We start from the raw sequence: 7,539 nt of genomic DNA, 5'->3' as shown, positions 1-7,539 counted from the left end.
ATTTCACATTATGATTAATTTTATGTTAATATTACAGTCATTTAAATGCCAAAATGTAAAATACTCACAGGAGAAAAACCGAATACATTTTTGCCTCGGGTACTGTGCTGTATTTTGCAGCAACAGCAGAAAATCACACCTCTAACTTTTTAATCACCCCCTTGAGAAGCACAGTTGACCTGTGCAGTGATGTCTGCCTCTCTGAGCATGACTTCCCCAGGCCAACCTCGGGTCATCCTCTCCGCCCTGCACCCCAGAGATCTTCTTCTCAATGAGGCCCGGAGTGCTGATGGAGTCTAGAGGTGTGACCCATGAAGTGGTCTAGCCTTCCTCTCTTCAGAAACGGAGCACCTACTCTTTCTCTAATTTAGTCCTCAGAGCTTTCAGATTCAGGTGTATACAGACACACACGAACACATGCACGCACAACACACATATACGCACGCGTGTGTGCATGCAGTAGGAACTTTCTTCAAATCTTTTTGTGGCATTAAATGAACTATTTTCTTGCAATTTAGATTCAAGATGAATTTGGCAGCTTTTTAAATGTTCCTTTTATTTCCAAAACTCAAATATCTCCATAACTGAAAAGGTTCCCTGTAGTTAGTTGTATAATCATGTCTTATGAATGTAATAGCTGTGTGAACGTGGAGGACGTAGAAGAAGAAAAACAGGCTGTTTTCTCTTAGCATCTTGCTCTTGTCAGTATTCATCTCCTGCAGATGATAATGGGGTTGACTGATGTACAATATGCAGACTCACACTGGTGTTTGTGTGAGTGAACGCGCCCATCTGCAGCTGTGCTCATGCATCGCCATTACGTTTGTATCTGTAGATAAAACCAGACACACGGCTTTGTTTATTCGTGTCATTTCATGCATGTGGCTGTATGTTTACGTACCAGACCGAGCCCATTTGCATCCGCCTTTTAGAATAGAATAGCCTTTATTGTCATTGTACAGAGTGCCACTCCCTTGCTGCAAGATAAATAATAAATATAAATGTAAAATATAAAAAGTACAATAAAATAATCGCAAGTACTCAAACAATAGTAAGTACGATATATACAGGATAGAAAGATTTTACTGCCATTCAAATCATTTATTCACCTCCCGGCCTACAGCGTGGCTTCTGGCCTGCAGCTTTGTTGGTTGCACAGCCTTCCCCAGGCTTCCTCCCGCCATCACTGGCTTTTTAACATGCATGGCACACCGCTGGACTACTGCAGGCACAAAGCACTTCATCACCACAGCCTGCAGAGAGAAGCAGAGACAGACTAGAAGATAGGCTTAGGGTTCAAGAAGTCCCCTATTTGGATGGGATATCCCATAGATTACAAGCTGCATATTTCTTGCCTCAGTTTTAAACATAATTCAAGGGGTTACGGGGTGAAAAGAATGTCCTCGTGTTTTTAGATTGCTTGCAAATTATTCGGCGATGAGGTTAGGAATCCACATTATTTTAATTCAGTCGAACCAGCAGGCGTTTCTGCCCTTAAACTCCAGCCTGAGGGGATATCTTCAGCTAACAGCCTTGTGTAGTGGTTACAGTGCTGAATTCTGTCAGAGGACATCTCCGCTGAGAGAAAATGTTGAGTTGAAACAGAGGGGAGCGCAGGAGGGAGACTGTTTCCTGGTGTCAGCTCTAACTGGGCTGGGAGTATTCGAGCTTCTCTCAGGTACAATGATATCATCCCTGACTGCATGCTGTGGAAAGAAACAGTTGCACCGAGGTGTCAGCTTTAAGTGGGTAGGGGAGTTTTGTCACCCATCAGCTATCAGCATTTCACAGTGACTCCTCACTGAGGTGTTTGTCTGAGCCCTCTGAATGTGGATCCTTTCCTTCCTTCCTTTCTTCCTTTCCTTTTGATTTCTCGTCCTTTAATCTTTATCTACTCTGCTCAGTATTTCCTTTCCTCTCCTCTCTCAGGAGAGTGAATAATCTCTTTCACTATCATGGATAATGGCTGTTCTCTATAACAGTGCTGTCTCTTCAATTCATCAGGTCTGACCTTCAGGATGCATCGTGATCAGAGCCGAAGGTAATGACACCACTCTACTCCCCGGCTCCCGTAGAGGAAAAATACCCACAGTGGTGAAAAGACCATAATCAAATCAAGTTTGCATCTGATTGTTTGATCTGATCTGATTGTTACTGCGATGATACAGACTGACAAAGTATTGGCTTTTTATTATCATTATTATTAAGAGTTATGCTTCAGTGCTACATACTCTTGAGTCTCTCATTTCATTTTCCCAAAATAATCTTTTCTGAATCTGACGCTAGTCCTTGGGAGAGGTTTGATATTCAACAAAGCGAAGGAAATTGATTTGTCTGGGGTTTGAAACTGTATTTTAAAGGGTTATACAGTGTCCCTGCAGGCACCGGGACATGGGGAGGAAAAAAAAGAAGCGGTGGCCGTGTAGCGGTGCAGGCTGATCTCCATAGAGACTTCTCTATTGTCTGTCTGCACGTCTGTTCTGCTCCCTGCCAAATCGCTGCCAAGACATAGAAGCCCGAGCAGAGTCGCTGCTTCATAAAGGACATTTTCTATCCGCTCCTGGCTCTGGGCTGCTGTTCAACCGTAGGCAGACTGCATCCTGCATGTGTGGGTAGAACAACTCTATATCATCTGTTGGTTTGAATAGACAGCTCTTTGTGGAGCAGCTTAGTGTGTGTTTGTCACAGCCCCAGCCAACACATGTTTGACAGTGATCAAATGTTTGTGGTATGTGTGGAACCTCCTACTCAAAGCAGTGAAGGGCAGCGCCGACAAATCAATAGATATCAGTTTAAAGGGATGAAAATGATGATAAATGGGTTAGGGGGGAATCAATGAGCAATGGCCTCTTGTCTCCTGGCTGCGTGCAACTTTTCTCTCGGGCTGCGCACACAGGTACATTTTAGCATTTCAGCTAAATCCTGATTAGCAGGAGTGCTAATTACACAGACAGGATTATCTGGGTCTGTAAACAGCTGGGATTAACTGTGAGTAACTGAGTAGTTTGTCACTATGTTAGTGCACATGTCCATCTCCAGCCGTGAAGAATAATTTCTTCCCCTAGAATGATCGCTGATGCCTCAGACAGGAGTCTTCTATCTCTGAGTTAATGAAACCATCCTGACACATCATTCTCCCAACACTAACTTTTATCTCCCGTCCTCCTGCAGACTGCAGTAAAATGACCATTATTCTTTCTATGAGCACGTCTGCGTGCGTGTGTTTGTGTGTGTTTATGCCTATGGCCTATGTATGCGTGAACAGCCTTCTCTATTCATCAAAATGTCACCTGTAATGGCTGCTAAATTAACCATGTGTTTCGGGGAGCAAAGCTGGCTTGATAAATCTCTCCGTGGCAGGAGGTGTGTGTGGTCCACTCCCATCCACCTCTACACTGACCTTCCTCTAGTGGGGGGGGGGATCCTCCACTGAGGTTAGTCACAGTTAATCCAACATGTCCATAGAAGATTGGACATAAAGTCACCCAACTTTCCAGCATCTAAAATCTGTTTCTATCTATTCATTCACTGAGAGTTCAACTTTTTTTTAAAAATTAAATTAATGTCTTTGAAGTAACACAAATTAATTCAGCTTTTGACTGTCCAGTTTAAAAAAAAAAAAGGGTCCTATTCATAGTGATGAATCATGAATAACTTAGCTCATGGTTTTAGTTCTATGTCGCATAACTTTAATGTTTGCTCTAGTCCACCCGAGCAACCTCATTTAAGGCAAAACGTTCAGATAAAAAACCTCAAACAGCAGGTACGCAAAGCAACTTAGTCTGACATGTTGTGGATTTCACTTTTAGCTCCTAAAGAGTTGGATATTTCTCTCAGGAGGTGGTGAAGACCATAGCAAAAGATCAAGGAAACAAACTTAAGTAAGGCTGTGAGCTTTTAATTAACTTCAGTAAACTTATTCTCGCAACTCTTGGCAAGCGTAGATTGCTTTTTTTGTATTTACTTTGGCATTTAGTATTTCAAACTTTGTCCTTCATGACTGATTTCGCTTTTGTGCTTGCAATCCAATTAGATCCGAGAACACTAATCTAAGACACGTGTATGAAAAGATGCATAAAAACTACATTAATCTAACTGTTTTTTATTTTGGAAAAAGAAAAAAAAATAGATGGTCCAATCAACTGACTTTCAGATTCTGAAAATGAAGCTGAATAAGCTTGAAATGCCAATCAAACATAATTATGCTGTGTTAATAAATATAGGAAAATGTTACAGCAGAAAGTCCTTGCTGGTAGTCAGGCTTTATACACGTCCCTTGTACTGCTGAAATCCTCCACATTAGTCTGATTTGCAAATTGAAATGACACAAAGCATTTCTTCTAACTGTGTCACAGGTTTAAAGAGTAAGAGTCTCTAGTTGCAAAGTAGTACACGCTGCAAGACAGTACAAAAGCTGAGCGAGCATCCATTGATTGCTGTACACTTGGGCCATGCTATGCCTTCTATTTGGTGCCATTTCATGATAGCACCATTGTCAAATTTTCTATGATTCTCTCTGATGGAGAACTTGTTAAATTATCAGAAAATATATTCCTCAAACTGAGATATCCCGCTAAAACAATTTTGTCTCCTCGCATGACGTGTCCCTAAATGTCCCTCCTGTTACGAGACAATATCTAATAATAAGTGTTTTGAATGTACAGTCACTTACACATTTGCATTTTCTAAGAGCTAAAATGTCCCCGTCTTTACTTTGCAAATATATTTTAAGAGGGTGTTAATAAACAAGTATCACGCCAACCTCCTTGATAATCTTTTTTGAAGTAGAATTTGCTGAATTCTTTTATTGAATTTATTTATTATGAAATTTTGTTAATTTATTACCTTTATTTAACCACAAAGCTACATACAATACTGATTTCTTTAATTTAGTTAATTTTTTGAAAGCAAAACAAAGAAAAAACAACAGTTAACAGGATGGGGCTGACCTCACACCAGTGAAAGCTTGCCTCACGCTATAATAAACCAGTGGGAACATGCAATTTTGACTTGATTTCACAGCTAGGGCTTAGCAAAAAAAGTTTTAATTTACATTCATTAGATGAAACACCCCTTCTTCAACCTCATTCCCAATCATCCTTATTTCACCCTGTTTAAGAAAATCATAATCCTGCGAAGGTTTAAAAATCTCTAACACCTATTAAATGAAAACAATAACCATAATAATAAGTCACATTAAGCAGTAATAACGATTTTAGGGATTTAATTTATAATCCTTGCTTTTAATAAGACTTTTAATAATTTCTTGCAACAGGACCACCTTACTTGTACTATTACTTTCAATTTAAGCAGACTTTTACATTTTTACACATTGGTGCCTGTGTGTAATAAAATAACATATAAACTTAAATGAAATAAAAATCTTTTATTTTACATTGCTTGTACCACATGAGATGGAAAGTGTTCCAGCACTACAAAACTTTTCCTCCAGCCATAAGGACTCCATGATGTGGTCCTTATGCCTGGATGATGAAATATGAAATAGGAGGAAACATCTTTTTCGCTATTATTACTTTTTAAATTAATCATAACAAGTCTCAAAAGGATTTCCATAAGAGTAATGGGGGACAGGTAATTCAGGGAATTATTTCAAAGACTTAAAAAAATATGTAAATAGAAAAAAAAATTGGTGCCAAATATTATAAGTAAGGCTGTGCAGCAGTAATAAAAAATGTCAAATCGGTTGAATTTTTTATAACTTCTATAAGTAAATGAACTTGAATGAAGATGTTTGGAGGCATTTAAACCACTTGAGCTAAAGAAAAAATCTGTGATTGTTTTAAAAAAATTTTTTTAAATAAAAACTGTTTTTTATGGTTGGGGGAGGGGTGTTAATTAATAGTGTAAATAAGTAATGGCCCATTTTTATACATATGGACCTGGTGGTGGACTCAAATAGCACTAGATAGTTATTACAGTGTAATAAAGCTGTGGTGTGCAGAAATTAAACAAAAGTGGAAAAACACTAATTTAACCATAAAACATTAAAAATTAAATTAAAAATTGGCAATTTTCTTTAGTTTATCCATAATAATCCAAAATCCCAAGCTATTTCCAAAATATACATCTTACAGTTTCATCGTGGCTCAAGAGTTGGCAGTTTGTCTTGTAATCGGAAGGTTGCTGGTTCAAGCCCCGGCTCCGACAGTCTCGGCCGTTGTGTCCTTGGGCAAGACACTTCACCCGTTGCGTACTGGTGGTGGTCAGAGGGCCCGGTGGCGCCAGTGTCCGGCAGCCTCGCCTCTGTCAGTGCGCCCCAGGGTGGCTGTGGCTACAATGTAGCTTGCCATCACCAGTGTGTGAATGTGTGTGTGTGTGTGTGAATGGGTGGATGACTGAATGTAGAGTAAAGCGCTTTGGGGTCCATATGGACTAAGTAAAGCGCTATACAAATACAGGCCATTTACGAATAATATGGGTGAACAATAAGAAACTTACCTAACTACTTTTTGCCCCACGTTGTTATAGATTTTCCAGCACATAACAGCTGAAATTCAAGGTGTTTTGCTCAGTATTTCCCAGCTGAGGAACAGAAATGAAATGCTGAAATGGGAGTCATTAAGCCTTACATTTTTAAGGCTTAATGACTCTTTATCTTTGTAATTGCTGTTTATTTCAGGATAATTGCGAATTTCAGATTTTGCACTGCATGCTTCCCTTTCTAGTAAAACTTAATTTGAACTAAATAAGCAAAAAATAAACTCAAATTCTAACAACTGTTTGAAAACAACTGCTGAAAGTATGACTTACCTTCTGCCAATCTTACTCTGGCCCATGCACTGCCGGGGCTTTTTAGGCTGATGTTGATAGCACTTATTCCGGACGGGATAACCCTGTTCCGACTTTGCCTATTCAGTTCCGAGCTGATGCAAACTCTTTTGGTCTCCTCTGTGTGTTACATCTGTGGCTAATAGCAAGTATTAGCTTTAGTAGGCTTCCATCCTGACCCCTCAATCTACCAAACTAAAGAACCTATAGTCATTTATCTTGTACAATAAACCACAGGAATACCTCTGAAGTGGCAGATGAAAGAAACCCTAAATGACAGATTGCACCGCATTACAGACGCTATGTGGCGAACACCCACCGGTATAAACTAAATCAAAAAGCAGAACAAAATACAATTCAAATTCTGTAATGACAGTGAGGAGGAAGAAAGGATTGAAGGTATCGCACTTTAATGATTTTTGGCACTGCTTCAGAAAAATGGGGAGGATTAAAGAGAAAGAGACATAAAAGTACAGGGCCTGTAACAGAGAGGAGAAACACAACAAAAGGAGTAGTGTCCCGCGGTGCAGATTGATTCCTATCAGCTGGTACATAGACAGTGACCTGCAGGGAGAGCTTATCTTGGCTCATGCTCTGTCTCTCTACATTTTGATCTGACTGCTGCAGGGTGCGGACTGGTTAGGAGGAACAGAAGAAGTGTAGTTAGCTGTGTGAATGGACGGACGGATCCGAATGATGAAGAAATAGTTTTATGAATATACTGATGCGGGAAGAAGGCGATGAATGAAA

General features: G+C 39.8%; 1 long non-coding RNA gene across 2 annotated transcripts; it reads right to left on the bottom strand.

Annotated features, from left to right (window-relative positions):
• Positions 1 to 701: 701 nt before the first annotated feature.
• LOC146581982 (uncharacterized) lies at positions 702 to 7,073 on the bottom strand. 2 transcript variants are annotated; one of them, XR_014888708.1, is made up of 4 exons: positions 6,772 to 7,073; positions 1,110 to 1,253; positions 902 to 977; positions 702 to 829 (listed from the first exon to the last, which is right to left on the bottom strand). It is a non-coding gene; the product is annotated as an uncharacterized LOC146581982 (long non-coding RNA). The 2 variants fall into 2 exon arrangements; XR_014888709.1 differs by lacking the exon at positions 6,772 to 7,073 and adding an exon at positions 6,460 to 6,545.
• Between the last annotated feature and the right edge of the window lie 466 nt (positions 7,074 to 7,539).

This window comes from Mchenga conophoros, linkage group LG2 (assembly GCF_057382185.1).
Source record: "Mchenga conophoros isolate Kocher_MC1m ecotype Shallow Benthic linkage group LG2, M_conophoros_male_GT1.1, whole genome shotgun sequence".
Taxonomy (NCBI): Eukaryota; Metazoa; Chordata; class Actinopteri; order Cichliformes; family Cichlidae; genus Mchenga; species Mchenga conophoros.
Note: the sequence above shows the minus strand (reverse complement) of the source record. Positions and strands in the feature narration are given on the sequence as shown.